This window comes from Macrosteles quadrilineatus, unplaced genomic scaffold, assembly GCF_028750875.1.
Source record: "Macrosteles quadrilineatus isolate MER2022 unplaced genomic scaffold, UCM_ALF_1.0 Scaffold_2__2_contigs__length_208266976, whole genome shotgun sequence".
In the NCBI taxonomy this organism is placed as follows: domain Eukaryota; kingdom Metazoa; phylum Arthropoda; class Insecta; order Hemiptera; family Cicadellidae; genus Macrosteles; species Macrosteles quadrilineatus.
The window spans coordinates 98696528-98711913 of NW_026542595.1; the positions used below are offsets into that span (position 1 = coordinate 98696528).

Consider the following 15386-nt stretch of genomic DNA (forward strand, 5'->3'; position numbering starts at 1 on the left):
CTTAGGTCAAAACAAATAGAATAACGTAGTTAGAATTAATTAAATATATTTAAAACTAAATTCCATATCCAAGATATAATGCAATTTATACTTTATGATTGAGCGATACAGTATCTTGAACTTAATTGATTAAAACTATCAATATCTCAAGTGAAAGCTTTTGAAGTATTTTAAGACATATAAAATAACTTAAATAAAAATAGAGTTACGTATCATTGATTGCAGATAGGTAATTATCGTTGATTCGTGATTCAGCAGTGTGCTTTAGGTAGTCCGATCTCAATAAACAATACAGTAGCTCAAATAAATCTGCGGTACGTCCTTAGTTGGCCAAAATTATGAAAATCGGTCGGGTAGAAGAGCTAACCCGACTCGGAAAAGAAAAACCAATTATTTTTATAGATGGTAATAATTGGTTTACCAGTATCTATAATCTAATCATACGAAACATGTGTTAATAATTCAACAGCTTATTGTTATCTAATTAATTTTTCTTTGATTAAATTTTCTACATTCTAAACATTCTAATGTTATGTGCTTAAACTGTACCATCTATATAATTAATACGCTACATGAAACTTTGTCGGTTGAACTCCTCCGCCATTTCTTAACCGATTTTATCCATTGACGTCTCATTGAAAAGATCGTGTCGCGTAGATTTGCAAACTGGCCTTACATTTTTTTAAAAGACCCTTGGGCTCTGCCCCAGTGGCTTTGAAAGTTCCCATGTTATCCTTATGAAGAACATAATTGTTTACATTTTGATCAGCTGTATAATTTAATTGCTGTTATTTATTTTTCAATTCAATGAAACGCATTGAGTTCATTTATTTACTATTTGAGTCTGTGTAAACATAACCCATAAGACGGATCGTGTTAGTATGGTTGTATGTTGTTGTATTAATAGTCAAAGGTTGTATCTTAAATTTGTGTATTTATCGTTGTTTTTTTTTTTGTGTCGCTATGAAGGATCGGGTTAGCATGATTGTAACTAAAATTTTTGCATTTATCGTTGTTTTGTGTAGCTATAATTTGTTTATTTGTTGTTTTTTATCTTTTAAATGCCACCGACGCGACGACAACGAAACATAGACAGGAGGCGTAATCGTGATAACGACCGCAGCTACAGAACAGTGGCGCGTAAAAGGCTTAACTCATCACAGTCAGCACCTGACCCTGGACAATCTCAACTATTAGGTTACAAATGCGCCCCAAAACGACTTTTCGTTCTCAATTGATCCCCTATCAATGACCTGTGTTGCCTGTACAGCGAGGCATTTTGAGAAGGAGAAAACCGGCCGTAATGCTTTAGGTTTATCAATAACAAAGATAAACATGGACAACCTTATATGGCTATTTACACAGAAAATATTAGTATGTTTTCTGTGCTATAAGTCAAGAAATGATTGTCGAAAACATTAAAAAGCAACTCCAGGGTATGAAATATGATGCAATATTTACAGGAAACGTTGATAAATGTTATATAAATCGTGAATAGCTTTTTTTGTTACACGTTGATAATCTTTGAGTTGACTCTTTTAAACTCATTTTAAATATGACTGTTATTCGTTTTGAAATAACTCCTGTATTACTTTGCAATTGCTCGAATTCGAGCAACATGTGCACTAGTTAATATTAGTGAGTAAAGTGGTGTATGGATTTCATAACCATTATTTTACTAGAGACCGTTGTGTTTAACCATAACGGGCACTGTTGCTAGTAGATCTATAAAGCAGTTCCTTTGCTTCCTTCATTAGATATAAAATATGGACTAACAAGATTGGGTAACATTTAATTGCGAAGCATTCGTTTTGGCTTGAAACTGTCAGATATTGTATTTGCGAAGGTTTATATGTATTCCTATACAGTAATAGTTTTCCCAGCATATCTGGAAAAGTGCACACTAAATATGGAAACCAACTCCTGTTCTGAATTTAAGAAATTTCTACTAAGATTCCCGTACGTAGAATGGGCACCAGCTACCTAATTCCAAATCAACTAATTATTATTTATTATTTAATTATCGTCTTCCAATTAAGTGATGGTTGCTCTTAAAATAATAAATTTAACATAAGCAAATCCATATATCTATACTTATTTAATACGCAAGCAGGTTTTTTGTGACAATTACTCCTCAGAAACTACTGAACCGATTGACATGTTTTTGGTGTCATTGGAAAGACCGTAACGTGAAGTTGTGCAGGAAACTTTCTTTTAGGGAAATAATTAGAGAGTGAGGCCCTGGAGCCCTTTAAAGTTTCGTATTTCTCCATAAGATTAACATGGTAATAAACACAAAAAACCACCATGCTCATGTAGGGTGTGTTTTGTTGACATTGTTATGCAACTCCAACTGTTGTCAGAAATTAAAAGTGAGAAAAAGAAAATATGTGAATTGAAAACAGTCAATAAGTTTGCTAATTTAACAGTTTACTACAAACATTTACTGACTTTGTTGAAATGAAATATCTAGAGTCGATTTGCAAACTATGTAAACATAGGAAAGTAGTAAAACACCACCAAGGAGTAGAAATAGAAATAATGTTTTTTTTTTTCGTTTATAATCGTTATTATAGACAACCTAATGCGGCTATGAGTAAGTCTATTTGTAGAAAACTCTAAAAAACAAGATCATCTTTTGAAAAATGATAAGATATTTACAAGAAATGTTGATTATATCGACCTGTTATGTACATATTGAGTATTTCCATAATCTTTGAGTCGAATCTTTTAAAGTCATCAGAAATTATGAATGTTATTCGTTTTAAAATAACGCCTGTAATACTTAGCAATTGCTCGAATTCGAGCAAGAGGGACACTAGTACTTATTTAATACGCAAGCAGGATTTTTGTGACAATTACTCCTCCGAAACTACTGAACCGATTGACATGTTTTTGGTCTCATTGGAAAGAGCGTAACGTGAAGTTGTGCAGGAGACTTTCATTTTAGGGGAATAATACCTTTTTATTGTTATCTTGCAAATACTGTCATGACATCCACTTAACCCATAAGGCCCATGTTAAATTTCTAAAAGTTTAAATTCACATAGGGAAAACCCCCGTGGTCCGATTTGTTCCATTTCAGATTTATACCTTCCCGTGGTTGGGTACTATGACTGTGCTAAATTTCATGCAGATCGCTTCAGCCGTTCATGAGGAGTATTTGTAAAACTAAAGCAGGAGTGTAGTATAAGAGCTTCGCTCCGTTCAAAAAGGTAAACAAAAGTTGTAACATGTGTTTACAAATAAATCATCTAAACTAGCACATTGCAAAATAGAGAACAAAAGGGAAGAACAATCGGATTGATACCGTTGAGCATTATTTGCTACAAAATGTATAACCAATAAGGATTATGCACCATTGGCTTTTGATGTTACAAGTAGACATTTTTCATTTACGTGAACCAGACGTACAATTTACTTTGAATACTGCACATAGGGATTCCAAATTATGCGAACCAAATATATCATTAACTTTGGATACAGCAATTAGACATTACATTAACGTGAACCAGATGCATTATTGACTTTAGATACTGGAAGTATAGATATCCCATTTACAAGAAACAGAGACATTGACTTTGATACTACAAGTAGACATCCGATTTACGTGAACCAAATGTATCATTAACTTTGGATAGGTACTGCAAGTAGACATTCCATTAACTTGAACCAGACGTGCCATTGACTTTAGATACTGCAAGTAGACATGTAATTTATGAGAACCAGATGAACCATCGACTTTAAATACTGCAAGTAGACATTTCATTTTCGTGAACCAAATGTGCCATTGACATTAGATACTTCAAGTAGACATTTAATTTATTAGAACCGGATAGACCATTGACTTCGGATACTGTAAGAAGACATCCCCTTTACATATAACACATTTGGGTTCTGCAAGTAGACATTCCATTATTTATGTGAATCATACGTACCATTGACTTAGGATTCGTTAAGGAGACATCTCATTACGTGAACCAAATGTACCATTGACTTTGGATACTGCAAGTAGACATTCCATTATTTATGTGAATCATACGTACCATTGACTTAGGATTCGTTAAGGAGACATCTCATTACGTGAACCAAATGTACCATTGACTTTGGATACTGCAAGTAGACATTCCATTTACTTGAACCAAAATGTGCCATTTGCATTGGATACATCAATAGACATTTAATTTATAAAAACAGAAAGACCATTGGATTTAGATAGGTACTGCAAGTATACATCTCATTAACGTGAACCAATTGTACCATTGACTTGGGATACTGCAAGTAGACTAGACATCCCGTTTACGTGATATAAATGCACCATTGACACTGGATACTGCAAAGAGACACCTCATTTACGTTAACCAAAAGGAGCATTGACTTTGGATACTGTAAGTATACTTCCCATTTACGTATAACAAATGTAGCATTACCTTTGGGTTCTGCAAGTAGACATTCCATTGTTTATGTGAACCAAACGTACTACTGAATAAGAGGATTCAACCAGGAGATGTCTCAATTACGTGAACTAGATTTAGCATTGACTTTGGATACAGCAAGTAGACATTCCATTTACATATAACAGACGTAGCATTGACTTAAAAAATTATTAATATACTTGCTCCGCTCAATATTGCAAGCATACAACTGCATTGCACACCTAGTATATATAGATGATGATGATGATGATATTTTGTTCTGCATCATCTGATGTTTTGCAATATAACGATCAATTACGAAATCTTTGGAAAATCTGAATACTACAATAACTCTTAAAATAATTTCTTATCGAATTATCTTATATCTATTGTACGTGTTGGTACAATAGATATAATTGTACTGAGATATAATTACCAGGATTACTATATATTTAGCTAAGTAAATTCCCTCACCTCATCACATCAGTAAGCCTCTCTATGAGTGATTTTGATCTTTTTAAACCATGGATCTTTCATATAACGTAACACACTAAAGAAATTTACACAGTTAGTTCTTGAGGGTGTAAAACTCTCTAGCCTCTACTCCTCTGTAGAGGTAAAAGAAACTTACGAAAACCTTGACCAAACAAAATTTACTTCAAAGGGGGGAATGTAACTAGGGTAGAGTACTCACTAGGTGGAGGACCTCTAGGATCGTGGAATAAGTGAACACCAGTTCCAGTATAATAATTATGATTTAATAAAAATAACTAAATGTGCACACATAAAATAAGTACATAAAATGAAGATAATTGTTATACAGTGATATTATTATTATTCAGGATAGAAAAATTACAAATAAAATTGAAATAATATAAATTACTATTTAGAGCCTATTTTGTTTTTATACTCTGTTTCTTGTATAAGGATATTTAAAGAAAATTTCCCTTAACACTTAAATTGTATTAAAAAATTCTTTATACAAAATGATAAGAAATAAAATATTTCCCTTGAGACTTAAATGTTATTAGTTATATGAATCGTAAACACTTAAAACATTCTAAGCTAAATTAAACCCAATATTTACATACAAGTTAGTTCATCCCTCTGATAATATATATTAACTAAACATACATTTAAAATACGTGCTTACGTGGTTAACACCCTAATTTTCAATTATTTACTCATATTTGAAATTGCCTCTATTATTATATACACGTCTATATTAATAGTCTAACTAACAGGTTTATTTATTTGGATTCGTTTTGAATCCTGTTTTATTCAAACTTCAAAATTGCTCTTGTTTAGGTTGACCCCTTTTTGTTTAATTGAGGGATGAAGTTTATATGAATTTTAAAGTAACTCTACTTCGTCTGCCCTATTTTTATATATTTACTTTATCTTTCTTATAGTTTATTTATTTCATTTATATATAGATTTTGTTATATCTTATGGAGTTTCTCCTTAACATTTAAGTTGTGCACGCTACCAATTGAGTGAAGATATTTGGACATACCACAAGACGAGGCAGTTGGGCAACGATTGGAAGGTTCCCCGGGGCGTTCCTTTGGTCACAGAAAACGTACTACTATGACCTACTACTACGTACCTATAACCCTATGGTTATAGTAGTACGTTTTCTGTGCTTTGGTGCGGGTGTAGACTCCGGGGTTGTTCGCTCGAGACTCAAGGGTTGATCCAAGCGTAGTCCTTCCTCTCGTCGTCGGTCGCTCGTCCTATGGGCCGTCCTCTTCGGGTTGCTTTGGTCCTTGGTAGCGTGGTAGTGTAGTGGTGCCTTTGGTCTTGAAGAATAGCCGTGGTTGTGTCCTCGTGATCTTGAGTCTGGTCGGGATCTTAATAGGTGCTTCAAACTACCCTGTTAAGTCACTGTCCCTACTCGATCCGGGACTCCCGACGGTTTCTTCTTTGAAGTGCTACTTCTTGAGACCACTCCAAGACTGATTAACACTTTTCTTCCCCAAGACCTCCTTTCCCCTCCTGGATTATCGGTTCTTCCCCCCGATGTCTTCGGGAAACGCCTACCCTCCAATCATCGGTGGAATATCTTCGATCATCGTCCTCATTGGCTTCTCCCCTCATGACCAGCCTCCAGATGGCGTGGTGCTGACCGTAAGTAAAATTATTTCTTTATGCATGTAAAATTTCTCGGAATCGATGGGAACAATATTGTTTCTCGTCGATTGTTCCCATCGGTTACAATTTCTTCTACGATGCATTCCAGATCGAAATTCAATCTATGCCTGGCTTGTTCTCAGCCAGGTCTTTGCCCATGAGAAAGTGACTTGAACTTGAGATCTTGCGATCATCTTTACTTTTCATTCCTATGAGGGGTCAGCGAACGTTTTGTATTGTTCATGAGTATGTAAAGAAAATGATTTAATAATTTAAATTTTTAATTTCCATATGTTTATAAGGGCATTTAACAACCGCGCAATTAATAAGTACTGTAAACCATATTACTGTAAAAGGCCGGTCTTTGTCACAAAAACATACTTCTTTGTATAAGGATTGTTATGTAAATGCAGTTGTCATCGTAATTTACAATTATTGATCTGTCTAAGTGTTATTTTTTCAATAAATGTAAATATCTTGTTTGGTAAACAAAGGATGTAATTGAATCTGTAAGTTAAGACAAGTATGCGAAAACTACAGTTTTCCATTAGCTCAAGCCTAAATTATATTGTATGTAATGTAGCTTGTTATATTTCGTTATTTTTGTCACGTAAAAACATTTAAATTCTGTATGATGTATAAACATAAACAAATTTAACAACAAATTCATTTGAAAGTAAAGTTTAGACATTGGTACGGTCGACATTGGTACATTATCATTGGCGAAAATGCACATGCACATTAACATTAATGCGGCTATGTTCAATTCGGTTCAAAAATCTTTATTCACATAAAAAACATTTTTTTATACAAATATTCAACCATGTGTTGTAAAACACGTGTGGTTGAAAAACTTAACACTGTCTTGAGTAGGTTCATTTTATTTTAACTGTCTTTTTTCTGTTTAACTTTAAATTCACTGTCACTGATACCTTATATCTAATAAAATTTTTCTCAAACACTTATGGTTCATCCCTTCACTGGCTATTCACTCTTACATACTATTTTATATTTACAAATCGTTTAACGGTATATGCTACATTCGATAATTAATTATTTCACTTTGTTTGATTGAGTTATTCTTTATCAATTCCTTTAATTTATTTTTATATAATTCAATTTTCAAATCCTGCATATTTTTGAGTACTCTAAAATTAAAGTTAAAACATTTTACTACTTTATGGTAACACTGTAACCTGCTTGTGTCTTTCATAACAGGTGGTATCATAAGCATACCCTCAGTATAGTTTCTCGTACTCCTATTAATAACAACTGTTTGAAATAAACTAGTAAACTTTTTATCCTACTAATATTATAAATGAGAAAGTTTGGATGTATGGATGTATGGATGGATGTATGGATGTATGTTTGTGACAAGTGAACGCGAAAAATACTGGTCGGATTGGGCTGAAATTTGGCATGATGATAGCTCACATTCCCGATTAACATATAGGCATATTCTTAGTTCAAAAATCCTTTCGGGCTCCGCCCCAGTGGCTCTGGAGTTTCCCATGTTAACCTTATGAGAAATGGAATTATTGAATCTTAACAGCTGTTTCAATTAAACAAGTTGGTTCTGTTCTATGATGTTCAATGGCATTAAAGTTACAAGGATTACCAACAGGGTGCAGCACTATTACTTCTTTTACATTTATGACAACAGCTAATTTGCAACCAAAAGGTGAGTGAGAGTAGCGAACGAAATTCAACCTGGAGGCGAGTTAGCGTAGCGAACGAGCTAACCTGAAGGCAAGTGAGTGCAGCGAACGAGCTCCAACCTAAAGGTGAGTGAGCGTAGCGAACAAACTTCAACCAGGACGTGATTGAGCCATGCGAACGAGATAATCTTGAAAATTAAGAAGTTAAACGGGACAGAGCCCGCGGGTTACAGCTATTTGAATATAAATATATCTTCTCTAGCTGCATTACGTCCAAGTACTGAAACAGTGGTGCAGCTGAGTCAAATTTCTTTACACCACAAATAGTTTTTAATGTAAGCTTTTGCATTATTACAATTGGTTTAAGTATTGTTGAAAACGTCCCTCCCCAATGAATTAAACCATACTTAAGAGTAGATTCAAACCAGGATAAATAGCGTTCTAAGAAGTTTAGGAGTAATAAACTGTCTCAAATGAAAGAAATTATAGTTAATTTTTCTACGTTTTTTACGTAGTTGATTAACATGTGTATGCCATTTTAAATCTGAATCTATATGAAGGCCAAGATACTTGACCGAATCAACAAAATTTATTTTTGTACAGCAACAATCACGAAAACAAGTAACTAAATGACAACGTAGATCGATCTCTTCTTTCAACGACTCTGTCAAATGAGGTTTGTAAGTAAATATCATTGCATTAGATTTAGAAGTATTGACGATTAATTTGTTTCTTATCACCCAATTTGATATTACGTCCAAATCATTATTAATTTTCATCCTCAGTAAATCATAATTGTTAGCACTGCATACTAAAGATGTATCATCAGCAAAAGCATATATCTTCGATTTTAAATCCATTGATAACATGTCATTAATATAAATTGTGAATAAAATTGGTCCAAGCACTCCCCCTTAAGGGACGCCAAGCCTTTGAGAACATACATCTGAGTAAACGTTTTTTATTTTAACCATCCGTTTTCTTTCATTTAAAAAAGTCTCAAACCACTTAAAACTATTTCCCTGAATTGCATATAACTTTAGTTTATGTAATAATATGTCTTGATTAACTAAGTGAAATGCCTTAGTAAAGTCAAGATAAACTCCTATTGTTGGTTTACGCTCATCAACATGATTAACTATCTCGCTTATATGTCTTTCAACTGCTAGGTCAGTATTTTTACCTTTCATGAACCCAAATTGATTATTTGAAAATAAATTGTTATCTGAAAAATATTTAACTAATTGGCTTTTCACACAAGTTTCTAACAGCTTAGCAAAGGTATTTAAAAGTGATCGGTCGGTAATTATTCATTTGCAATGGATCAGCTGCCTTATATACTGGAACAATGAGTGCTGTTTTTAGACTAGAAGGAAAGTAACCTAGCTTTATACATAAATTAAAAATGTGACGTAATATTGGGACAAAAATCTTAACATTTTCTTTTATAGTATTTATGGAAATACCATCAAAGCCAACAGACTGTTTATTTGGTTTGCTTAAGATTAAACTTTCTAATTCTACCTCAGTAATTTCAGATAAACGTAACCTTGAGCTGCACGCTAGACCGATATCCGGCATGGCGGGGAATCCCGGCCCATACAATTCTCTAATCAGCTTATCCGGCATACCAGTAAAATTGTTATTGAATGAGTCAGCAACTATTTTTTCATTACCCTCAACCTGTACAATTTCATCATCTATATTAATCGATGTTAGTTCATTTTTTTACTTTCTCATAATAGATTTGCATATATTCCAATAAGACTTTGATGCAGCCCTTTACTGCTTCAATTTTAGATGAGTAATAATTAATTTTTTCCCGTCTTTTCAAATTAGAACATTCTCTAGAGAGTTCTTTATATCTATTAAACAAATGTATGTCATAGTGCTTTTTCAATCGAGAGTGAAGTCTGTTTTTTTCATTTATCTTTTTAATTAGTGTGTCCGATATCCATGGAGTTCGATGCCTATTTTTACTGTTAATAGGCCTTAAAAAACTTGATTGCTCAATACATTTATTATAAATATCGTAAAAAACTGTTAGAGATTTATCAACATCCTCACAATCAAACACTGGCATCCAGCTCACTTCAGCCAACCTTCTTTTTAAAATTGAATGATCTACAGCCTTGACAAACTCCTCTTTCAAAGCACTATCACAACTTGTTACGCAATTTACATTAACTCCAGCATGATCAGTAAAGTCATCTATACTATTATAAAGAAGAGGTGGTGTCTGTGTGTGTGTTTGTATGAGCTAATCTCAAAAACTACTGAACCTATTGGGCTCAAATTGCACACACATGAAGCTACAGTTCCGAGGATACATATAGAACTATTCCCGCTTCAATATTGTCCTAGGGCTCTGCCCCGTGGGCTTTCAAAAATCGGAGGTGAGAGATTTCAAAGTAAATTTTGATTGATGGTATCCATGACAACAAAGAACAAACCTACAAAGTTTAAAAATGTAAACAAGCAGTACTAACTGTCAAATTAATTTTGATTTCACAATTCCATACAGCTGGTTCAAACATTCATTTAAATACTGCATGAATATTAGAACAGAGAGGGTAAGGATCATATTTAAAATAATGATGTCACTATCCTGAATGTAAACATTATTTAACATTACTTAAATGGAGCTGTCAAACCATACGCTAATGTCACTTTATACTTACATGCCAACCCCGTACGAAGGACGGGTACTCTGCTAGTAGTTTTCTAAATTACTATGAAAAATTAAATTAGTCTTACTTCTGATGAATACATGGTCTAAACACTTTACCCAATTTTCTCTCCCCCAAGTTGGCTCATTTATAAACGACTCAAAACCAAATGAGTTCATTATACTTAAATAATCAATGACACTGTTATTTTGTTCTAAAATGCATAAATTTATATCTCCTAACATAATAGCTGTGTTTTTACAATTACTCAAAATACGTTGCAAATCATTGCGGAAAAAATAAAAATCATATTTATAGTTTCTATACAAAGCTATTAAGTCAATTTCAAAAGGTTTATCATTTATGGTAAAAACTAATGTCAGTTTAATTAATTCAACTTCACGTGACTGAAAGCGTTCATAATTTAAAGTTAAATGATTAGAAATATAAATTACCACTCCACCAGTCTATGTGTATAAGTTGAGACACGTTTGTAGAAAACACTAAAAAGGCAATCTTCTAAACAATTTTAAAATATTTACAACTTTAATTATATAGAAATGTTCATAACACAGTAAGTAATTCCATTAGTTGCATAAGCTTTTACGTGAGTCTTTTTAATTAATTGAAAATTAAGTCTGTAATAACTCTTAAAATAGCTCCTGTACCGGTACTTGATAATTGCTTGATTTCTAGCAACGAGTACACAAGTTAAAAATTCAACAATGCATTAACATAACAAGCTCTCTTTCACGCTGCAAGACTAGTAAACGGCAGAAGTAAGGCAGAACGGCAGAACTACGGTATTGGTTTACCATACACGCCTGCAACGATGCGCTGCAAACCGCGCGACGAGTAGCTAAATGAACCGTAGAGTAAGTGAGCCTTCTAATATTTGTAGAGGGTTCACTTACTCTACAGATCATTGTGCCAATGAACTGTAGAGTAAGTGAGCCGTCTTCTATTTGTGTAATAGTTATCATGAAATAGGCTCGTATAGTATACGAGCCTACTCCTGTAATTTATTTAAATTCAGTATTTTGGCTCCTATACTATACGAGCTTATTCCTGAATTATTCAAGAATTCATACGCTTGGCTCATAGGCACAATGATCTGTAGAGTAAGTGAACCCTCTTAATTTATTTGATATTTTTGATTGGCTCGTATAGTATACGAGCCTGTAGTGCAAGTGAACCTTCAATATTATTTACGAAGCTCGTATAGACTATGATTTGTAGAGTAAGTGAGCCATGTGTTTTAAGAATTACATATTTGGAGGCTCATTGTGTCAATGATTCGTAGAGTAAGTGAACCCTAACCGCTTATGCTATGTAATCTGTAAAACGTTTATGTGACAATAAAGATATATTTATTTATTTATTTATTTACTAACGGTTTAAGAAGGCTAGCGTCAGTACAGGGATCTCGGGGAGTATTAAGCTGACCAACTAGCTAGAGGAGTGCTAGTGTCAGTTAAGAGACAATTAGTAGGTAATTAGCGGATAATTAGCAAACTGTTAGGCTGACTAACTAACGGTTTAAGAAGGTTAGCGTCAGTACAGGGATCTCGGGGAGTATTAATCTGACCAACTAGTTAGAGGAGTGCTGGTGTCAGTTAAGGGACAATTAGTAGGTAATTAGCGGATAATTAGCAAACTGTTAGGCTGACTGTCACTAAACAACTTTGGGACGTTGCCAATTCTGCGCGGCTTGTGCTGTAGTTAAAGGTGGCCGTGGGACAGGAGATGAATACAATTTTACATTTAAACAATAATACTTAAATAATATTGCAACTGTATTTTCCAGATCTGTATGAGTTCAAGTGTCTGCCTGAAACACAATACAATTTCTAATTGGTTCTGCACTATAACACGGTTTTGCTTTTAGACACTGTGACAAATTTTGAATTATGCATTATGAGATGTTGCACTATGACACGCCACCATGATTATTGGACCACCATGGAGACATCGTGGTCTCATGGGTAAACGTTGGTTGTACCTTAGAGGCAATGAGAAGGGGAAAAAATTATACATGTTAGTTATTGTTATTCTTCTTCAGTCAAGCCAGCTGCTAGCTGAACGTGTCGTGACAGTGAAAATCTCCAGAACGATCAACTAAGAGGTTAGGTTAGGTTATATACTTATGTAATACAATAAACTCATCTTAATGAATTGAATATTTCTGTTTCGGATTTCTGAAAAAGGTGGAAAAATATTGTAGCGTTTTAGTATGCATTCAGATCTATCCCCTCATTTACATTCAGAAAAGTGCAATTTGTTAATAGCAAAACTGCAGGAATGTCATGAAACGGTAGGTCCTAGGACAACACTATAAACATAGGCCTAGGTGTAGATTAGACTTAGGCCCTACGATAGATGCCTTGACGGTGAGGAACCATCAAAGAACATGTGTTGAATTTAGCTCAGCTTCGTTTAATTTCACAAACCTTTTGTTTAATCAAATTTATGAAATGATATTATTTGAGCAATGGGGGTACAGTTTCTTAACTGGGCTATGCTAATATTGATTGAAACTATCGATTCGATTAGTAAACCTTCATGCGATTTTTTCACTATCAGCAAGTTTGGTTGGTTAGGTTAGGTTATGATAGTTCAATTTTATAATAGATATATTTAAAAATATTGATTATTAATCAATATTTTCAATTCTATAGTTTCAATTAATATTAGCATAGCCCAGTTAAGAAACTGTACCCGAGCAATGGTAAGCCAAGGCCAACTATTCAGTAGGCATACCTATTACAAACCAGGCCTAGGTCTACCTAATATAATTTTTGCATCCCAAGGTAGCCAATAATTTTGTTTGTTGCAGAATCCATTTTTAAAGTTTTTTGGCCAATGTAATGATGAAGATAGACGAATGAGAAGTTGTCTGAAAGCTGAGGTAATTATCATTTAACTCTTTTCTCTGAGACAGGGAGCAATTAAGATGTATTTTAACCCTTTCCTACTAGGGACGTAACTAGGCTATTCAGCACCCGGGCAACATGATAGGCCTACACAGTTAGTCAAGGTCAGACGTGTTGTATATCGATGGGTCAGACCAGCAAGCGTCAATGTGTTAGGGAATGGGCATACGGGAGGGACGATGGCTAAAGTTGTGGTGACATTATATCTATAGTTGCTAATGTCTTCTCTTCAGTAGTGTATTCCAACTTAGGTTGGGCGTTTGTTGTATTGTTAGTTGTAGGGTAATGTGTTAGTTAAGTTTTTTCACCTGAGGACGGTATCAGATTCCTGATCCCGAAACGTTGTGTATTGTTTTTTACTATCGTGATGGAAAATGTCCGCAATAAACCTTTGAACAACAATGTGTTAGTGTTGTGTGTTTGTGGTATGTGTGTGTGTGGTGACTGGTGTGAGGGATGGGGAGCTGAGGGGTAGGTAGTTGCCGGGAGGAGGGTGGAAGTGTTATAATGCTGCGCCGGCGCCGTCCTAGTGACTCATCGACGACAGACAACGCAGTATGCTCATCCTCATACTCGCTCCGTACAAGTTCATAGGGACCGTTTTAAACAGTATAATAATTTAGTCAGATAGCATTCATCATTTCACTTTGACTTTCTTAGACTTATATAAAAATAAAAAATATAATGATTTTCTTTAACAACACAATGCGGATTAAAAATATTTTCAACAATTTTTGTTTGAAAAAATCTGTGCCCGTGTTGGCGCCCCCAATAACTGGCGCCCGGCATAGTTACGACCCTGTTTCCTACCCAAGCATAGAAATACCAGTTAGAACATTTTTGTGTGTGCGTTTTAGGTTGGTTTCATGCAGGGCTTAATTTTTTAAGTGATAGGCCTAAGTACCGGACCCATGACTGACCGGGGTGTCCTCTTCCAGAACTTTTTTTTTCAAAATTGCACTTAAGAATGCACAAGTTACAAAAGTGCAATTAGGTTAAGTTAAGATGCATGGTTAAGTAGTTAATAACTCATAACTTATAAGCAAACATACAACATTAAGGTAAATCACCCAAACTCCGATAGGTCTTGGTTATCTCGGAGGTGTTTTGCTAACATTAGGTTATACTCTTGATTTAGTAATAATGTGTGATGATTTTATTTTTTTTTCAGTCTCATAGGAGTTAATTTAAGACATCAACATTAAATATATTTATACAATTATGTTTGTTTTGTGTTATTTTGTTGTACCTTTCAAAATCCTCACAAAATCCTAATTCCGGTTTTTACATTCCTAATTCCGGCAACCTTGACTCCGACCGGTTTTATGCTACAAAATGAGTTTCTACTAAGGATAAAATATCTCTACTACCCTACGTGATCATTTGTTAAAGACAAATCAATAATAATAATACCACTCAATAGCACGATAGTAGGTACCTAATACCACTCAATGGAAAAAACCAACAGATAAGTGTTTTGGTCTGGGATTAATTAAATTATTTTTATGTCATCTTTTGAGCCCCAATTGTTCAAAGAAAAAAGGTTCTTTGGTGAGGAAGGCAGCTTCGTAATACTAA

General features: G+C 34.2%; 1 protein-coding gene across 4 annotated transcripts in view; it reads left to right on the top strand.

The window, feature by feature from the left end:
• Positions 1–15386, top strand: part of LOC128985623 (protein Abitram) — a 301921-nt gene that overhangs the window by 251121 nt on the left and 35414 nt on the right. Inside the window, exons 1-2 of one of the 4 annotated variants that reach the window (XM_054405325.1) lie at positions 12935–13000; positions 13712–13783. The exons of 1 other annotated variant lie outside the window; for it this stretch is intronic. The gene's annotated coding sequence lies outside the window, so the exon portion shown is untranslated. Of the gene's footprint in view, positions 1–12934; positions 13190–13711; positions 13784–15386 lie in introns of those variants that run through there. 2 more of the 4 variants (XM_054405326.1, XM_054405322.1) reach the window with 2 other exon arrangements.